Raw genomic sequence first — 21,492 nt, forward strand, 5'->3', positions numbered from 1 at the left:
ATAATCTGTTCATATTTGTGATATTAAAGTATCTCTATAATTTTTAAACCTTACTAGGGTGTCGTAAAGGGGACCATATTTACATTCAAGGTATGCAGTGACAAGCATAAAGTTGTGTTTACTTGGATAGCTGGGAACCCCCATGAGAGCAAGAAAGAAGAAATGTAGGATGTCCTTGGGGAAAAAGGAGCTGTCTGATGACACGGTAGAGCATCTGAAGCTGTTAACTAAGCAATTCTTCTCATTGCTGGACTCAAAAAGTGCTCAACAGAGCTGCCCATGTACAGGTGTCTGGTAGCATCTCAGATGTCCTACGGCACCCTGCCTGACCCCAGTGTGCCACTCCAAAAGGCAGTAGGTCCCCTCAAGGTCCTGTATCAGACCTGCCAGCCTCACATGGACATCTTATGTAGCAAAGTTTAAAAGGCAGTAGCCACACACAGGCAGGCAAATGAATACAGCTCTTCAGAAGCATCTTTTACTCTTTTAAAATCACAGGCAGAAATAAACCAACACTAAAAGATCTCATCTTTGAGACCGCATAAAAGCAAGATGCAGTGTGATTTTCTGATTTCAGGTTATAATGGTAGTCAGGAAAAGAAAACATATATAAACTTCCCATGGCTGGTGCCCATGCAGTTACTTATTTCTGAATGAACTGAGGGTGAAAATACTATTTTTTTTTCCTTACTTCATGATCTAGCAAGTCACCAGAAAAAAGAACCACATCATGTGAAAAAGTGTCAAGAGTCAAACTAGCTGTGTTTTTACCTATAAACTGAACATATAAGTATGGTATAATAAACAAAAGTCATCAAAGGCATTGCTCCTTCGACCTTAAAGCAGGCTGAATTTTGAGGGCAGGATCAAAAATCTAGGGCCTCACACAGTAGATCTGCTGGATAAATGGGGACAGGCTGGAGAGGTAAAGAAAAACCCAAACCCACTTCATTTCCCGGAGCAAACAGAGCCTGTTAAGTGTGAGCATGGTGACTGCAGCTTCTTTAGAGCTCTCCAGCTCCTCCTGAGAACATCCTTATCAAAATGTTTTCATGATGATGGCTGTGATTAATGTACAAGTTGCACTGAACAGAAAGAAGCTAAGGCACAGAACTGTCATTGCACAGACAACCTTGGTTGTGTACTAACCAAGGCTCTATTGGAGGCTCTCTGAAATCTTCTGGGCACTCCATGTTCTATCACTTCATTTTGAACAAAAAATTACAGTTTGTTCATGCTGTTTCTCACTCCCTTTTTAATAGTTAGAAATTAACACCCTTGACACGCTCTTAAACCACACTGTTTGGCAACTCTTTTACAGTGTAGGCAAACATGTGAGTTTAGTGTTAAATATGTGGGTGCTGTACAGTACACAAATAAAGACTGTCTCTTTCTCAGAGATCTTACAGTCTGAAAGATAAGAAGATGAAAGAGTGCTTAGAAAGATGAGTAACGGGGGGGACTGTGGGAGGGGTTCACCTCAGTTAAAACATAAAAATCTGGAACTCATTCAAAGAACATAAAGATTTCGGTACTGGAGATGTGCATTTTTAGTGTAGAACAGTTTTGCAATTAAGAGCAAAAGCTGAAGCCATTGACATTTTCTTGAGCCTGGTTTTGCTGGGACTGAGGTAGCATGTTGCTGCTAATTCTCCTGGCGCCCCCAAGCCACCCTGCTTCAGGTGGTCTCTGCACAAAGCGCAATGCTCTCGCTCAAATCAGTGGTCCTGCTCTGAGGGTACACTCAGCAGCATACTGGGCTTTGACCTTGAGAGGGGATAGAGGAAGAGCTTTGGAGACCAGATGTCTGTTTTATATGATGGATAAGTTTTCATTTAAGTACAAGAAATTATCAGCCTTTTTTTGCTTGCATATACTCAGGAAGGTTATGAGTCACAAAGTAAACTGAAATAAATGTGATGTAATCAGCATCTGCAACTTTCCATGTTTCAGTTTTGCAAACATTTCTTCAAATCAAACCTATCTATCTATCTTCAGACATCAAGCATGGGTTAAACTCAAGTGCCCTCAGTCACAAGGGCACCAGGTCACTCTCTCCTTGGGAAGGAGTAGCTGGGGCACAGGCTGCTGAGGCACAGCAGCAAGCTGCTCAGCACTGCCCTGCAACCCAACCCTTGCTCGTATTTGCCTCCAAGTGTCTAGAAGCACAGTTTTTTGTTACTGGAGATGAAGGGACTCAGCATCAGGTGGGACATCTATCGTGTGGTGGACATCCTTAGGTTGTAATTTCTTCATATGTCACAACCCCCGTGACACTTGTATCCCACAAAGAAAGGACAAAGATTAATTATTTCATTCATAGCATGATTCAATACACATCAGATGGTGCCTCTACTGGTTTTGGGATCACACCAGGATAGCTTGTTCCTCAGACAATGTTTGAGATCAGATTTATCGAAGATCACACAGATGACAGACATGATTTTGCTTTAGCAATGACAGAAGAGCTCTGATAGTGATAGGAATGCTGTAGGTGCAGCTTTTTTTTTTATTTAGAGCTAGTGAAGTGCCAGCAAAATACCACATACATATGAAAAAAGTGATCCCCGGTGTAATGAGATTGTGTGCCCATTGTAAAGGCAAAGTGTCCAGGGAAGTGGTCACAGCACCAAGCCTGTCCAGTTCAAGAAGCATTTGGACATGGTGTGATTATTGGATTGTCCAATGCAGGGTCAGGAGTTACACTCAATGGTTCCGATGGGTCCCTTCTAACTCAGAATATCCTATGATTCTATAATCTGAGTGTCACATTTGGAGCCATCTGAATTTTGACAAGCCAGCGAAAACCAGATTTTCCTTTTGCTAGAGTAGCTGGAAGTTTGATGGAGTGGGAGGCAGCTAGTGCCAAGGTAAAACTATGCATGTTTCTTGTCATATGTCTTCAAGTGATACATTCCAGTGTTGTTCTTTATTTAATCATCCAGAGATAAATAAGCTACTACTTATTACAAACTAATTATGTTTTAAGCAGCACAAATAAAAGATAATCTGCACTACAGAATTCCTAGTGGCAAAACATCCAGGATTTTTTTACATGTAAAATCATGAAACTGCTGAGATGCTTTTGAAGTTTTAACACACACATGCATTTGCTTGAAAACTACTATGCAACTACTATGCAAGCAATAAACCCTCTTGTTTGGGTCTGATCCTTCAAGGTGCAACACAGGTAGCTTGTGTTAACTTTGTGGGCTCAGTCCATGAGTCTGACATAGCTGATAACATTTTTGAATTATATGTTTATAAATCAATGCAATTAGGAAAAAAAGAGAACTGTGGGTTTAGTATCAATTAGTCTCCTCCCCAGAAATTATGTTCCCAGCTAGAGCACTGAAGAGAGGTGCACAGGAAAGAGGCTTAAAAAAGACACTTTTAAGGGAAAATACCTCAACACAATGCCTTTTTCTTTTGCTTCTCTAATTGCTGCAGATGTCGTGCAGTTGCACCTATGAAAAGTTAAATATTATGTCTCTGTAACATTTTTGATCTTCATTAATTATAGTTCAGAAAACCTTGCAAAAAGCAGCCTGCTTCTTTAATACAAATAAGATTAATTGCATGGTTGTTCAGAAAATGAACCACCAGTAGTTAAACAAAAAATATTTGTCTTTAAGCAGCCCTTGAATGATTTTTTTTAAACTGTTACAGGAAGTGAAGAGGCTGCCAAATTACCATGCCCGTGAGCCCCACTCTCATTATCAGCCTAAACGAACTCACACACCCCGCCACTTTCATCCTCTTCCAGGTCCAAGAAAAAGAAAAAGGAGGCATAAAAAAATAAAACCAACCTTCCACACAAAGAGGTGTCTCTGAAGTCTGGAATGCACCCTGGCTGTTTGAAGACAAGATTTATACCTGACACCCTCCTTTAAGCTCATTGTTGAGACTCGCCTGTGTTCAAATTAACCGCAGACTGGCTGCTGCAGGTACTTCATCTTACAACGACCACATCATCTAAGATAAATGCACTAGGAATTGCTATCACTTTGAGGCAAAAAAAGAAAGGGGAGAAAAAGAAAAATCAAACCCCTGATGCAGGTAGTGGGTGGAGGAAAAGACAGACGGGCATGAACAAGTGCGTGAGGGTGCGCCCAGGGAAGGAGCCAGCGACAGCCAGCAGCCTGCGGCATGGGGTGCAAGGATGAAATGTGTTTGGCTGCCAGTGTGGGCACCTGTGTTTTAGCCCAGCCTTTCCTCACCTTTGGAGCCAAGCTTTGGGACCAGGCACTGGGCGGAATGCTTAAGCCACCGTTGCTGCAAGGGAAGCAGTAACCTGCTGGCTGCCTGTAAAGGATGGAAAGGAGGTTTCTGACTTGGTGGGAGACGATGAGGAGGACTATGGCATCAGTTTATATCATGCCCATATTTTCTGAGGAAAGGCTAGTTTCCTCATTTTAGGTATATCCATCCTCTCTCTAAAGCCAATTTCATTCAGCATCTTAAATTCCTCTGGAAGGAAAACCTGGGTAGTGAGGACTTAATTTTACACTGAACCCATGTGATGGGAGGCAAAGCCATAGAGCACTGAGATATATGAAGCAAACAATAGGAGAGAAAGAAGAGTGCGCTCAGGACAGTGTCAGGACATAGAAAAACACAGATGAACATCCCAGAGCTCAGGCTGCTGAAACTAGCATTAGCAGGAGTTGAGCTAATTTCTGAAAGCTTTGTAGTGACGTGGGCAAAAAATGTCTGTCATAAAAAGAGAATAACACCTGGCAGTTTGCAGAGATACTTATTGTCCATATCATAGTATTGCTCAAAGTCCCAATAAAAGTTGGGGCGTAAGGATGCAATTTGTGGTGCAGAACCAGTTAAGGGGCGTTTCCCAGGGTGAAAAACTACCATGGCACTTACATTAATCCATGGCACTCAAAAACAGTTCTGAGGAGATATTCTGAAATTACACTGATAGAAGAAAGAAGGCAGAAAAAAAAAAGATAACATAGGTGGTTAATGTAAAACTTAAAAGTTAAAAAAACATGCCCTTCTGAAGAATTTCATAATAGTTATCTTGGACTCTGAGATGAAAAAGCAATACGGGATTAGCAACAAAACTAAGATCCTTAAGGAATATTCTAGCGTCCCAGATTTGCCCTGCTTTTCGGGAGAACCCATCAGCATATTCTGGATTTAACCCAACGGAAAGCTCTGATTCTTCTTTTTCAAGCAGTTCAGAGCCCGGCCTTTACAGGACTTCTTCCAAAATTTCTGGGCTGACAGGGATGTCTCAGATGTTGAGATCTGGGAAAAAGGAGCTAGTTTAATCCATTTCAGTTAGCGAGCACTTTCTATATTTAGGATTTTAAATTATGTGTCATTAAGAATGCAAATTAGGAGCCCTTCTAGGACTCCAGGTACTTGCATGTCCCAGCTAGCAAACAAACCTCATGCCATTACAAATCCGAATAAAGCAGGTTAAGTTTGCAGCAGATTTAAAACAGGGCAAAAGCGAAGGCGGGAAGAGACCCTGAACAACACATCCAACACTTACCCTCTTGGGAGGGAGGAGAAACATCTATGCTAGCACTGAACTGATACAACTGCATGTGAAGCTATGGCATCAATCAGCTTGGCCACAGGTATCCTGTTCTATTTTTTTGCATTTGAAAGATTTACCATTTATCCTTTTTTTTTTCTTTTTCATGTGAGCTGTTTTTTTGTTTTGTTTTTTTTTGTTTTTGTTTTTCCTTAGAGGATGATGTCTTCTATCTGGTGCCAGCAGAAGGTTCTCAGAGAAATCAGTTTCATGAACCCATGTCCAATGTACTGAAAAATGGAGCATGGCTCCACCTCAGCAATCACAAGAGTATGTTGCGGACACTTAGCCTGGAGCCTCCATAATTTCCGACACCAAGCATCTGAGGAAATAGCATTCAGTATTTCATTCTGACATTTCAGCTCTTGACAGCGCTACAGATTGCTGCTTGAACCTAAAGTCAAATGCAATAAACTGTGCACAGTTTTGCAAAAAAAAAAAAAAAGTGTAAGCAAGGCCAGTTCAGCTTGCCCTATCTCACAGGGAGCCACAAGAGTGAGAAACAAATACAAGGCTCTAAGCAGCTGCTCCATTGCTGCCTGCCTGTTAGAAATAACTTGGAATTTTCAAGAAGCACTATCAGGGCCTTCTGGCTTAAGCACAGAATCGTAGAACTATTTAGCTAGGAAAAGAGCTTTTAGATCATCAAGGTCAGCTATTAACCCAGCACTGTTAAGTTCACAACTGTGTAGAATCATTGGATTCTTCCTTTCCCAAATGGATCTTCAGCATCTACCAAAAAAAGGCTGCAATAGACAGTGAGGAAAGACCATCAAAAGATAAAAATATGGGTATGGATAACAAGCTTATATATTAACGGAGATTGTTCACATAATTGTTTGTGATTAACTACTTGGCCAGAGTATAAATGTTTTCTGTAGGTGCATGCACTGTGCATCTTTTGCTGTTGTTGAATAGATCTTACTGCAGTAACATGCTGAGAAGGCTGCGAGGAGCTTGATAATCACTGGGACTTTTAAAATTACTTCTGTGCTAATGAAAAATGTGAATACTTATTTATATGTTATATGTACACATGTATGCAGGGCTACATGGTAAATCCATAGACACATTTTAAGTTCGAGTTAAGTTTAAGTTTTCTGCACCCTATGAAATTTTTTTGTACTTTCTCCCTCTTCTGTGTTTCTGACCAAACAAATCACTTTACTGTTCTGAAAATGGAACTTCAAAACCATAAAGTTTGGTGCTCATTAGAGTGAGAGCACCAGCAATTAATGAGACAGCAAATGCCCTGGATTCCCAAGCAATTCCTTCTCCAGCACCCAGAGAGATACCACCTTTCTCTCTGTCCTCCAAACATTTTCTATTTTTGTCCCCATTCAGTCTTGTGCCTCCTATTAACTCAGTTTCTTCCTCAACACAGATGCTTTGTGGTTCTGATGACTCCTTCTCTTTAACTCTGCATGACTTCTCTTGCTGCCATTCCTCACTCCTCTGCAGCTCGAGCAGGTGCCTTTTCTGCTCCCTGGTCTGGGGTAGGTCTCAGAAGATGGCTTAGTCTGACTGAATATGTTGCCTTATGTAAGCAGTGGAAAAATTACATTGTACCTGTAGCAATGTATTCTACAGCAGAACCCTGTTACAGAAAATTATTTATTTCCATGACCATTTGCTTGAAATAAATAAAGGGTTATAAAAACAGCATTTCTGGAAGATACAACTACCAAGTGTACCACAACAACTCAGGAACTACATTTATTTTACTGCATGTATAATGTGTCACCTTGCAGAGACCTGAGGGCATTTTATAATGATGTATTTTAAAACAATGAAAGCTAATTCTTCTCCAAAAAAGGCAAACAGGAAACTTGTTTAAAGGACGAAGCTTTCAGTGGATAGCAAGTGCTTGTGTTCACATGTGTGCTCAGGTTGCTTTCAGAGCTGGTTTTTGGCTGCCTTGGCTCTGCCTCCAAAGACAGCTCCAAAAACTCATGTACATGCCTAAGTGACATATGTGTACACTGCATCTGAGCCACTTCCACAGCAAATGACAGTTAATTAAAACCATGCATTAGAGAGCTCATCCTTTCACAACAAGTGATGGTATTGACAGATGAGTTATTTTTACATCAAGCTTAATTATGTCAAATCTCAACCCACAAGTGTGCAGCAGAAAGGGTAGCATTTTTGTTTGTTACTAATAAACTGTGTTTGCTATTTTTCTTCTGCACTATTCACATGTAATGAAAAGTGGCCCAAACTCACATACATTATATGCCAATTAAAACCCTTTCACTTTTGTTGTCATGTCATGACATACTGGGCATACAAATTTGTAAAAAAAAAAAAAAAAAAAGCCATAAGACTGTCCCGTGTCTTAGGACCTCATCGTGATGTAAGCTGAAAGCCTTAAGGAAACAATGAATGAGTTTGCCTGTTTGCATGGAGTCAGTTCTGTACGTTTTTCTTGCTTGGACTGTTACATATATAAAGCTCCTCACGTGAATCCCTGAGGTCCTGTTTCTCTCTCATAGACAGATTCTCCTTGTAGGAAGAAGTCAAAGCTGTATACAGAGCTGCAAAACAGTTCTCCCTAATTAATGTGGCCAATAAAACAAACTTCTCCAAAAGGGAATAACTTCAGTCTTCAAAACAAAAAGATCAGATCATGCTGCTCCTGCTCCCAAAGCAGCATCAACAGCTGAGTGGGCCTACTACAAGAAAAGTGCATTAGCTCAACTGGCAAAGTCTCCCAAATAAAAGCTAATTAGGCTACAATAAAAATAGTTTTTTTGAAGTCTATCTTCAGTGTTCAGAAAATATTATAGTTACTGTAGAATTTAACTCCAAAGCCACTCAAAATCCTGGAAATGAAGACCTAAGATGACCACATTCATACCACCTCTGACCCCTTCACTGAAGTTTACCCCTGCGACATCTCACTCCTAAATCTCTGCTGTGCTATCTGCTTGCACTCTGAATAGCTGTTCTTCAACAGATTAAAAAGTATTGCTACACCTTTAGTAAGGACTAAAAACTTGCATATAGAGTATGCTTAGCACATTTCAGAGGAGTATATAGTTTCCACAGATCAATTTATTAGTGCAGGTGTATGACACACTGAGTAAAATGTTTAATTTGGAACAGGGAGCTGAATTTTCAACACCTGTCTCTCAAGAGAGTGCCAAAATCATGGGGTTATTGGATATTTGCAAGAGGGCTACTTTGTGATTTTTTGTGGGTTTTTGTTTGTTTGTTTTTAGTTTTGTTTTGTGTGCTTTTTTTCTTTTTAACTAGATATATTTACCCAAATTTCAAGTGGATTCCAAAGCAAAAGGTGCTTGTGTGGCCATGATGCAATTACCCACTAACTTCCACAAGGCTCATACATCCCAAGCCCCTCTCCCCAGGAGTCCCCGGAGGTGTCATGGTGCAGGTGGCTGGGCCAGGGCTCCTGGTACACTGTAGCATGGGAGGAGGCTGACCTGTGAGCCACTGAAAAATGTACATGGTAGCAGGGTCTTTGCAAATGTCCCGGTGGGGAGAGCTTCAGTTGCAGCTGACTATTGGCCACAAGACACTGATCCATCAGAAATCAACCTTCATACCTGATGATGTTCCTGGAGCTACTTGCCTCTTAGCCACATCTGATTTAACTAGCCTAGGCTAATATCTAGCATATTTTTCCTAAGAAAGTTTCCTACTTCATTGGGGGTCAGGCCAGATTCACAACAGGAGCAGTACCATGATGGACTCAGCGCTCCATGGAAGACACAGAAGGTGGCAGCATCCTTGCAACAGCCAGAGTTTGGAAAGAGTGAGATGCCTTGAAAAAGAAATCATCAAAATACCTTGCCCAGGACCCTGGCAGGGCTTAGGAACCTGGCAAGGCTTTGCTATTCAGGTCTCTAGACTCCCACCAAAATCCAGCCTACAGAACCCCTCCTACCACTGCTTCATATCTTTGTACTTAATAACCCTGTCACCTATGGGGCATCGCAAGACCAAATGCCTGACAGCATTCTTCTTTGTTTGAATAAATTTTGGAAATCTTCCCTCTAAGAGGCTGGAGGCATGCTGGGTGGGCTCATGGAGAGGGAACAGTCAGGGCCCCTGGCTGGGCAGCATGGCTACAGGGGTTCTCTCTCAGGATTGTCCAGCTCCCTCCTCTTGAAGCTTTTCTGTTTTGCATGAGTCAGTTTTGTTTTATTTTTCACTCAGACACTCCCAAACCTAGTGACTGGGGCACCACCTGGGACAGGGTTTGGAAACTAGGCTTCAGTTCTTACTCTGAACAAAATTTAAATATCTTATATTGAGTATTGCCCAGAGCCCACATTTCCATACAGCCTGGCAAGTACCCTAGCCACCACGCAGCAGCATTATTCTTCTTTTGCTCTCCAAATAATCACTTATGCCTAGGAAAATGTAACAGTTAAAAACCAAGAAGGATAGACAGAAGCCTGTCAGAACACACAAGAGCTGAGGCTGGGGACACTGTTGTGAGTCAAACAGCTGAAGTCTCCCCATGTCGAAAGGAAGATCAAGTCCAGATCTCCCACCTGAACTCCCTAAGCATGGGCTAAATATACCAGTGTGACCATTCTCATAGGGAGAACTTAATGTGTTGCATGTGGATCTGTTCATCCAGCACAGACCAATTCAGGTAAAGAGTGTCCAAAAGCACATGTTCAGGCATGCAAGGAACTTGGTGGATGTAAACGTAGGTGTTAAGGTATGTAGGCACCTCTGGGGTGAAGAGGCAGGCAAGCAAGGTTTCTTAGGATCTAAATTTTAGACTTAGCATGTGAAGTGACTTGTCTGCTAGGCATCCAAGTTCCTCCTTGGGATTAAGTCCATGGAGATGATATAACAGAAAGTAGTTGCTTCTCACCTCAGAGTTCTCCCAAATTAAAGATTCAGAGACTGCCTGCTATTCTATGCACTTTTCACACACTCACCACTAATTGCTCTTCTGTGATTAAGGAAAAGTGTTTCATCTATATGTACAAAAAAGGGTGAAAACTCCAGATGAAAACTATTCCAAAATTAAGCAGTACTGCTTATGAGTTTTCATCTCTTCTGCAAAAATGTACATGTCAATGAAGTTAAGCAAAGGTCTGTGTGCACTGCTTGCTAAATTAATCCAGCCAGCATCAGTAATGATAGGGAAAATACCACAGATAGCAGCTTTGCTTCTGTATGTGTTTCAGGGAACTTGAGCTGTTAGCAATGCCTTTGAACTTGACTTTGCAAGAGGAAAAGCAGATGTCTTTCTCTTTCATTCATTTTGATTAAACAAATACAGCTTGTGCAGCAATTGCACCTTTAAGTTTTAGTCCATCTCTGTCATAGGCACAGGCAACAGCAGATGAAAGTACAACATCAGCAGTTTATTAAAAGAAACAGCAAAAACACCTATGCATCAGGACTGAGGGAGCACCTCAAATCATTTCACGCAAGTCTTTCTGCTAAACTTGTTTAAAAAGGGGTGAACAGAAAGTCCTGAAAGGACAAAACAAATCCAGACTACATACTTCCCTCTCATTTTCTTTGCTTCTGTGTTTTAGAATTCCAGAAGAAAAAGGCATGCACGCATAGGAAATATTACTTTAGCTGCTAAACACATGTATCATCTGACTGCTTTTGTCTTATTTTTGTCACATATATTTTAAGAAGTAACTTTGTGATGCTTCTTACGTGCATCTCCGAAATTCTCCACGGATCCTTGTATATTTAGGAAGATCTTACTGAATTAATAAGACAGAGTACCTTGGAAAAGGCATTAAAATAATTTAAGTTACAACTTAGATACAACCAAGGTGCTGCTGTGGGTGAGCAACATGTGGAGTTGAGCTCGACTGCAATGTTTTATTGAAGGCAAACACTCCCTTCCAAAGCAGACAGCGGCTCTATCAGCTGTAAGCCCATCACTTCGCAGTCACAGATTCTTACAGTGATGCCGTACAAAGCCTTTTGAGCCGCTACAAACCACAACAAGTTCAAGACCTGACTCATGTCTACAACTTCAACTCTCTCGCTGTTGCTGGCTTAGTCATTGCCAGCAGCCCTACATGCATCTGCTAATCCTGCGGTATCCTCAGCACCGTTCCCTCCTGTGGGAAAGCCCTGGTTAGTCAGCCTTGCAGAAAGGTAGGGTACTGATGTATTTCTCTTACCGTTGTGCTGCTTTGTTCTTGTTGTATTCCCATCTTAATGACCGTGCAAGCTGCTGGCCTTCCACACTTTCTTTGTGTCTATGTAAATTCAGTGTTTGATGCTGAAGAGGCGGAGATGATTTCTAAGTCAAGGGGCAGGTGTGAGTGAAAGGAGCAACCCAACAGCCAAACTATTTGAAAAAGAAACCTTTAATGTCTCATCAGCTCAGCACTGGAAAAAAAAAAAAAGCCTTCATAACTTGCCTTGAAAACTGGAAAAACAGGGTGTCCTAGCTATAATTTAAGACACTAATAACAAGAAGATATTGCAGTTCCCTGACATATTTTGACTTTTGCACAGCAAAATGCTATCTTAAAAACTAGGTCTGATTATTAAAATGTGAAACACTGTCAGTGACAAAGAAATTACAGATAGGTTTAGCCCAGGCTAAATTTTAGAGCACACCTGAAAAAATGGTTCTTTCCCTTTCTTGAATGAACATACTGACAAGTATTTTGGCATGACTGAAAATTTTTTACTGTAACAACTTTACAGTACTGACCATGGTCTTCCAAGGTATTCAGTGGCTAGTGTGAGCAAGCCCAAAACTGCAGCGTTGGGATGTGACACCCTGAATTAACAAACAAGTTTCAGCAAAAAGTATTTTTCACCCACAATTTTCACCCACAAGAGTGAGTATACACTTTTTCAGTCTGGAAGTCTGCACAGAAAACACAGCAAAGCAAGAACACATATTGTCATATAGGAACAGAGGACAGTACAAGGCATCTAAATTCCCGCAATTTATTTGTATTTCCCTTGTCCAGAAAATACTTTCAAGCATGGAGTTAAAGCTTAAGAACATGAGTAGCTTACTCACCTGCAGTGGGACCGTTTGACAATTTGAAGTTGTGTATGTGCTTATAAGCTCCACCACTGTAAGTCATGATTTACAGAAAACAAGCATATACAGCCTCCTCTGCACAAGCATCTTTACAGTCACTATGGAAATCTCAACAAGAACCCAAAAGTCAAATTTCCTATTGGATTACTTCCTTCTGCTGAAATAATCAATTTTCTACATGGTTGCTTCATCTAGAAAATTTTTATGAAGGTAGTAGATAGATGGGCAAATGCAAGCATCCTGCTCCTTGCGCCTTCAAAGCTATACGTAAAGATAACAGTGTTTTCTTTTAATCTTTTTTTCATTACTGAATATTACACTTACAACAATCCTGCTTTGCTACAGATGGTTTCCTGTTGTTTCTGCCAAATGTGAAATAGCTATAAAACTTGAAAAGGTTCTGATGCTGTCACTGCATGAAAAATTGCATCTACAAGGGAAAATTAAATATGAGCCTTAGCCTTTAATTGCTTTAATCTTACTTAGTAAGTGAACTTTTTTACTCCCACCCCCAACTCAAAGCTTCCGATAACATGACCTGAAGGGAAAAATACAGCTACATATTTTAGTCAGGTATAAAGCCTTCATTAACAAAAACAAAAAAAAGAGGAAGGGGAAGTAGATAATTCTCATGTCCAGACTAACCAAACAGCCACCAACTCCAGCTAACAAGAGCACTGCCTTTGGCTCTAGTTTCATATAATATGTAAAGTCATTTCTGTTAGAAGACAGTAAAGTTCCTGTTTTCAGTGCTATAATAAGTAAATCTGTCACCTGAGCAGACAAATTACTAGAAAATGGCTTGTGTAATCCCAAGGGGACAGAGTCTTTGCTCCTTGCGCAGGCAAACCTCAGTGAACTCAGTGACAGCTTTACTTGAACGCAAAAGGGGTGTTCAGAAGTACTTCAAAGAAAATTTGAATTTAAACATATGATGAAGAAAACTCGACGCTCTGATCCTCTCTATAGGCATAGACTCAGTGTTGTATGGGAGAAGGGCTAGGGAAAAGGTATTTTACCAGCAAAAGCATGGGACAGGCACATGATTACAAGTGGAGTATCAATGAACAAGCAAGCTTCACAGGCTCCCTCAAATTTCTGTCAGTATTTTGACTGGCACTACATCAACATACTCATTTTCTAGAAAAAAAAAAATCAGTGACCATTTAACCACGTCCTTCTACCAACAAGATAAGTCTGTGCTCATTGCCATGGATCTGCCTGTACAAGCAATGGGGGTAGAGGCAAAGAGAGTAAATATGAGAATTTGTTCCAACATTTTGAGTGCATTTGTCTGTCTTTTGCCTTATATAGAAGGCCTGATATCTTAGGGCTCTGCAGCACAAGAAACAAGTGCTCTCTGTTACACTGGAAATTTGGCAAGCACCCATTTCTGCAGGAAGAAGGCATTTAATTGTAATCTCACCCAAACAAGACATCAGACCTCAACCTTCCAGCTGCTCAGACCTCTATTGTTCATTCGAGGGGATGGATCCGATAGTCATTTGCTACAAGAAGAGATTTGCTCTTGCTTAGAAAGAGAAGTTGGTGGGATATTAGTTTCTTTCAACTTGTGCTGCCTTTCCCTGCTCCGGAGGCTGGAATTTAAAAGCTGAGGTAGAGGTGACATTGTGGGCAGGAGTGAGCGGAAAATGTGTACACGCATCAAACTGCAACCAGATGTCTCATCTGCATGTGGATGCGCCTCTCCCATGTGCTGTACCCCCAAGGGCACCACTCACTGCCTCCTCAAAGTGCTCCTGGTGTTTCCCCATGCAGAGGTACTTGCAGCAGAGAGATCTGTTTATCTAGTCTGACTTTCACCAAAGCTAAATTAGAAGCAACCTTATGCAAGCTCTGGAAGACTGCATCTCCCTGCTATGGACAAACCCCTGTAGTTCAGCCCAGATGTGGCTCCTGGTTCCTTTAGAGATATCCATGCTGGGGAGAGCAGGACTGTAAGGACTGCTTGGCACCTATGGGGCTGACATGCTGGACCTGCTGCTTTCTCTGAGTGACCCTGCACAGTGCCTGACTTTGATGTCTGAAAACCACTGACTGATCACTTGGACCACAAAAGCATTCACAGAAAAGCACCCTTTATTTCTCTTTTGTGGTGTAGCCTGTGTATATAAGATCTTGGATGAAAATCAGAAATGGGCATGCAGGCTGGATATCTGCTGACATTACTCCTGTTGACTTTACTGGGAAGCATATTGAGCTCCTATACAGTCATTTTATCAATTCATTTTTTTATTTATTTCCAATTTTATCGTTTGGTCACCAGCTGAACTATTTGCACCCTTCACATCCAATTAAATACCACAAAGTGCTAGTGCTGGATTTTTCTCACAAACAGAAACCATGATAAAAAACACAACCCTGCCACATCAGAGACGTTCTTCATGTACTGTACAATATTTGCATCTAGGTTTCCTTGTTGCTAGCCAGTGCCATCTGTTATCTGTTTTGGTCCGCTTATAAGAAATGGCAATTTTTGAAAATTGAGAGCAAGAAAAGAACAATGGCTTTTTCCTTTGTATTTTATGTCCCTAAGAAACCAACTAGATCTACACATGCACAGAAAAATATACCCCTCCAACTGGCAATGTGTTAGCACATGCTTTTTCTGTATGGAAAATTTAAAGAGACAAGACTCATCATGGGGAAGTATTTGAATGTAATAAAATAAATCTGTGCCCCACAATGCCTCAATACTCGGTTTTGCTTTTGTCTCTCTTGGAGCGTGCTGACACTCAGACTTGGTGATGGAATAAATGCTGGCAGCTGAGATACTTACTGCCATCAGCTGTGCGCTCTGCCCCTCTTGGAAATTATTGCTCTCCTGCAGCCGGCACAACTGAATGCTTTGTGAAACCAGCTTCAGACTGCCAGTCTTCACGCCAGCCTCAGCTTAAGCAGATCTGCCAGCCCATAAGCTCCTGTGGGTTGGAGGTGAGCCCACAGGCCATTGAGCCATGCCTGATGTGCAGGTGGAAAAGACTCAGAGAGAAAGAGGATGGCCAGTTGAAGGTGGTGCTGCTTTGCTTTCCCCCCTGTCATGGGCCACTGGATGGGTGGCAACCCACAGATCATTCTTTCCTATTTGTGGAAATACAAACACATCTAACTCAGGGGACTCATTGTCACCAGCTACCCACCAAGAGAAGAAATGGCAAAATCTCAAGGGACAAAAAGAGAACATGTCCCCAGCCTTTTCTCTTTAGTTGATTCTGATAGGAAGAGAAATGTTACTTTAGGATGGTAATTTCAAGCTCCTCTGTTATAAGTGGCAAATCCCTGTCTGAGGATGCTGTCTGTTTCATAGTTCCTAACTAGAGCAGTCTATAAACCAGCACCAGGTATTTTAACAGATTCTGCCTATTTTAGCCTTTGATATCATCTGTTCCTCATATTTTTGCAGTCCCAGTGTTTCTCTTCCAAGATTTGTGATCTGGATGCACAGGATCTTTTAGTCTTCTTCTTTCAAATGACAGAAGTCAATTTCTAGAAAACCTCAATTTATCAGCTATTACTATACAGATCTCTTTCCCTCCTGGGTCCATCTCCCAAGCAATGGAGAGTGCATAGAGTTGTGAAAGAAAAATGGAGCACATCATAGGAATGCATCCTTTTACCCTCGGTAATTAGAAATATCTAATCCTGAACTATTAAAATGATTCTTGCTTAAAATGAAAAGAAAAATCCTGACATTCAATCTGCAAATAATTGTATGCTGCTTAACTGGTACTTCAGTAGTTTTTGTTTGTGATATATCCAAAGGAAGAGATGGATGAACTGTCAGAACTAAAAGCTCTCTCAGCACTTGGCCATATGTTTCTGCTTTGGTCCCCAGCCTGTTACATGGCTGAACAGAGGATAAAGGCTGGTCTTCGTGTACAACACAACCTCCAGGGGAGGTGGGAAAAAGAATGAATCTTTCCAGGGTTCCTTCTTACCAAAGAGTTGGCTTGGATTTGGATGCAGCCAAGTTTTGCAGCACCAGGTACTGGCTATAAAGCCTAATGAACCAGAGATTCATTACCATGATCTGCAGGGGATATACATCCACCAGCACTTGCACAGTGGAGATAAAGTGAGAAACTGGAGCTCATGTATCTTTCTATGCCAGGTTCCAGTAGAAGATTGGTTGGGAAAGGCTGGATGCTGGAGGTTAGCAACTATGTTGATCTTGGCCTAAAAATCAAAAGGGTCTCAGGTCTATCAACATTGCAGGATGCCACAAGTGTAGTCAAGCTAAATGTTATAAACTCTTTTGCTTTTCCTCCCCAATTTCCAAGTAGCCATTGACCGTACCTAAGTAGCATTCTCAAAACACAATTTATCCCACACATGTTTATTATCAGAGCAGGCCCCTGGACAGCTGCGTCATCGAGACCCTCCTAGCCTCCTATGCTCAAGTCAGGCAAGGGTCAGCTGAGATACCACCAACTGCTGGAGAGGTTTCCTGTGGGACAGGGAATGGGGCAACATCAATCTCCTCAAAAAGTCTTTCTGCTGTAAAACTGACATAGCTCTGGCAGTCCCTTCGGCCACATAAAATCTTACTAGTCATTCCCTCCCAGAAAGGAAACAGGAAGAATTTAAGGCACTGAACCAAAAAAAACCCTCAGCTCTGCAGAACCGAGTCTGAAAAAGAACAAATGCCAGAAACTCTATGAAGTCTACCAGGGACTTTGCTATTGATTTTGCACTGCAGACAGTCAGACGTTATGCTAATGTGCAACGTGTCAATGTAAAACCTGTTGCTAGATTCATGGCAGGTGATTCAGCTCAAGCATTGTGGCTTAACTTCACAGAATGCCACTTCTGACAGTTCAAAACCAGCACTCACTAATGTCAGATCAGGAGGATGTGGCTCTGACTCCATCTCTGCAGAGATTTGAAAATCCACTGGCAAAGCTTTAACTTCTTCAAAAGACAATAGTAGATAATGCTTTTAAGTAGTCTTTGTTTGTCTTTTATTCTTTTGTTTCTAATAGATGTCTAAATTTGAAAAGAACTTCCTCTCTATTTTTGTTCCGATTTCCCTGGTGGGAAGAAACTGAAAAATCTGATCTATGTCAAGTCAGAAGAAATGTGTGCAAAGCTAACATGGTTCAGGAAACAGTGTTTGATTACTGAGTGTTGCCACAGAGTCAGCAAGAGCTGGACACACCACCCTTGCTGCCATTGACTGAATGGGTGCAGCATCTCAGTTCATTTGTTGTAGAGCTGGATGAGTGATAAATCAAACAAAAGAACAACAAGTTACTTGGCCCCCAAATAATCTTTAGATGTTCTAGTCTTCTGCTGTATGAAGGCAGGTTCTTAGTTTTCTGGTAAAATTATAGCCAAACATTTTGTCCACGCAGTGACCTTTGGCATAGGTCAATTATACTTGCCAAGGTGGACAGTCTTACATGTCACAATCCCATCCTTGTTCAGTAATATCTAATTCTTTATAGGGTGTACCTTCTTGGAATATACATGGCAAGAAAGTGTCTCTGTTTTTGCAAATAACTCCCTGCCCTATTGACACACTGGCCAGAACTTTTCTACATATTAGGAAAGAAGGGTTTTCCCCAACAAGAGCTGCCTCTTCAGGAGCTGTGGGATAAAAAGACGCACCTGTTATCTTCTACTACATCACAAAAAATATATTGGGTCTTGAGGGTCATGAGGGCACCAGAAGGCAGTAAAGGCCTGGTTTCAGAATAACCAGAGGGAGAAATGAGATACCTTTTACAGGAGTGAATAGAAAGGCTGATCTACACTCAGCTCCTCACCAATGACTCATGTAGGGTGGGGCCATGCTGGCATCTCTCTGGTTATTCTGCTATAGGCATTAGCTCTCATTGCAATTTATCTACTCTTTAGCGAAAGAGAGAGGCAGCATAGATATCATCTGAGACCCAGTTCCATCCTAGCATGGTTAAAGGAAACAACTATGTTGAGGATATTAGAGGGGAATTCCTCCACTGATGACAACATGAGAAAAACATTATCTTAATATTAATCTAATCTTCAAAAGTTTATGCTGCTATTTTTTGAAAACTGAGACTTGGACCATTTATCTAGCACAGCTATATGGGTTCAGTTAGAAATTGTAGACTCTGTTAAAACATTCCAGTCCTCCAAGAAATGTCACCTTTACACATAAAGTTGAAATGTTTCATGTGAAGCCATTTTCAGAAGAATTCTAAACACCTCTATGGTAAAACTGCATTCAGTTTTTTCCGTGAGATGATTTCCATGGCATACAATTCAGTACGATGCCTTGAAAATTAAAACATCACATGTTTTCCATCTAGCTGCGATAGAGAAAAAGCAGCCTATTTATGCCAGCAGTTTTCTGTAAAAGCTATCTATCTATTAAGAAAAAAAAAACCTGCTGGCTTTTTCTGGGCACATTCTCATCTGAACTCTTTGTTGTGGCCAGACTACACTATTGCAAACAGCAACACAAATACGCTGTACCCTACAAACCAGAAGAGCTGGGCCAAGCTCTGGTAACAGCTTCAGTCTCATCAGTCATGCCCAGTGAAATTTTCCTCACAGGAGCTTACTTGAAGGTGAAATTGTTCCCACTGAGTGGTGTGGAGCCAAACAGGGTGCTGCTGAACACATTTCCTTTATTTGTCTGTTCTTGTCTTTTTTAATTTCTAAATTAATTTCTTATCAGTGTTGCTCATTGATAGAGGATGCCTAAACTTCTTTTTCTTTTCACTTTCTAAATCTTAGAAATTTCTGAGAGAAAAGAACAAAGAACTGAGCAATCCAGCTCATAGTCAAGGGGTTTGACCCTACTCTGCACTATCACATTAATTTCCTTTTAAAATTTGTGATCTCCCATGATTTTTCTTATAGAGTTGCCAGAGATTTCCACCTCAAGATCTATAATTCAGAACTCCAGCGTACAACATCATCCCCCACTTCTGCTGTAGAGGAGTGGCAGCAGTAGCCATCGGCCTTGTCTAGTTGGAACAAATGGCAGCCAGACGTGTGAAAGCTTTCCCTGTAGCTTGAGGCATATAAAGAGGTTTGGGGTGGTACCCTAAGGAGGCAGTGATCACTAAGCTCCTTGGCATCGTTGTACTATTGATGAGGATCTCACCTGTCATCCCATGTTGACAGATCCAAAGTGCCATCCAGTGCCCCTTCATATAATATCTAAAGCTCCACTGGTTGAAAGAACAAAACCACCTTTCCTCTTAGGCAAAGTGACTAGCTGCACTTTTTCTAATGCACGGTATCAGTGCTGTAGCTGTGGCAGCAGCAGCTAAAAACACCATGCTCAGTACCAATGACAATCTTTCATAGTCATGCAAGGCTCACACGGGCCACTTTCAGTGTTGGAGCAAGTTTTGCAGTCCTGGCTGAGCTCTCTGCTCCCCCAGATGTAGCTGAGCTGGACATTTCAAAGCTACTTTGGCTCTACTTATGGCTATAGTGTACTGTGCTTAGAGCACATATGCAATGCCACTGCTGCCCAGATACTCCTCAGTGTGGGCAGCAGCCCGCTTTCCTCTCCAGACCTCAGTCCCCCAGTATCCTTTTCCAACAAGATTGTGGAAGCAGGGAAAATTAAAATTGGCATGCTATGAACATGTATTCACATGCATATGGAGTCAGCCACAACACTACCAACGCTGTGATATCTTACGGAGTTGGTTGTGATTTCAAAATCACAAAAGTAAAAAAGTACAGGCAAATTAGCTTGCAATGTTAACACAAACCCCAAAACAACAGTTCCACTATCCTCTGAAGAAATATGTACTTCTACTGAAATAAAAAAACGCACTGGATCCTCTAGAGTTTGGGAACTGGTCAGAACATCAGTACTTCTAATAATAAAAAAGTCTACAACACATTCTATCTGTAGAAACTTTAACTTCTAATCAAGGAGACTGACAGGAACTGTAGCTACTTTCTAGCATTCACAGAAAAAAAGCGGCTCTTTAGTCCAATGCCAGGAACAGAGAAATCCACTGAATGGAAGAACTCGTTCAAACTAAACCTAAACCCAACACAATTTCCAGACACAGCCCTCAGTGACATCCTCATGACAGAGTGGATCCCCTACCGGAGCCAGGCTGGCTCTGGGGAGAGGCAGCAGCCACGAGCCTACCTTGCGCAGATGGTCACCACCTCCGAAGCCCGGAGCAGAGCTCCTCCGGCGGGCACAGGGCGCGGGGTACCCGCCTGCTCGGGCTCTCACAGGTGCCGAGGCTCAGGCGCAGCGACCGCGCGTCTCCTCCGCTCGCACAGCTTGTCATTAATGTTCCCAGTTGGGTCTCAGGGAGCCCAAACTCCCCGGAGCCGCCAGCCGACGGCCCCGCGCCCCCTTCGCAGGCTCGGAGGGGCTCCCCAATAACTTCTCCTTCCCTTCGCTGTCTTCTGCGAAGTTTGGTAGAGCCGCGGGAGCCGGAGCGGGCTCTGCTCTCTGCGGAAACTCGCCTACCCCACCTAGAGGAGCACGGCAGGATGAGGAGTCCCACGTCCATGCCCGCTACGGCAGAGCTCGGATTTTCCTGGTGAACGGGAGGAGAAGGTTTTTATCTGGTTTGGCTGGGAGAAGGGGAGCCAGATCCTGGGGCACGGAGCAGGGGAATGCTTCTGGGAAACTCCTGGGAGTAGAAGGAACCAGGGTGAAGTTTGACGATTGAACTGGTTCAGTTCAGTGAATGCTGGTATGGCAAAATGAAAATATTCCGCACAAATAGCTGGATTTTTAGGTAATTTGGGTTGGCTCCTCTGAAGCCTGTCTCAGTTTTCTACTCTGAAGTCGCATGTTTGGGGACCCCCTGGACTTCCCACGGGACTTTATCAGAGAGGGACAGCATGGGAGATATAAAGAATCACTGGGTCCCTGGGACCACACACAACTCTCTGTGACTTTTAGCAA

The 21,492-nt window shown here is 42.0% G+C and overlaps 1 protein-coding gene across 2 annotated transcripts in view; it reads right to left on the reverse strand.

Moving 5' to 3' along the window:
* EDAR (ectodysplasin A receptor) overlaps nt 1-21,057 on the reverse strand; it is a 72,124-nt gene extending 51,067 nt beyond the window's left edge. Inside the window, exon 1 of one of the 2 annotated variants that reach the window (XM_064646410.1) lies at nt 20,716-21,057. The gene's annotated coding sequence lies outside the window, so the exon portion shown is untranslated. The remainder of the gene's footprint in view (nt 1-20,715) is intronic. The other variant, XM_064646411.1, reaches the window with a different exon arrangement.
* Between the last annotated feature and the right edge of the window lie 435 nt (nt 21,058-21,492).

This window comes from Pseudopipra pipra, chromosome 2 (genome assembly GCF_036250125.1).
Source record: "Pseudopipra pipra isolate bDixPip1 chromosome 2, bDixPip1.hap1, whole genome shotgun sequence".
NCBI lineage: Eukaryota > Metazoa > Chordata > Aves > Passeriformes > Pipridae > Pseudopipra > Pseudopipra pipra.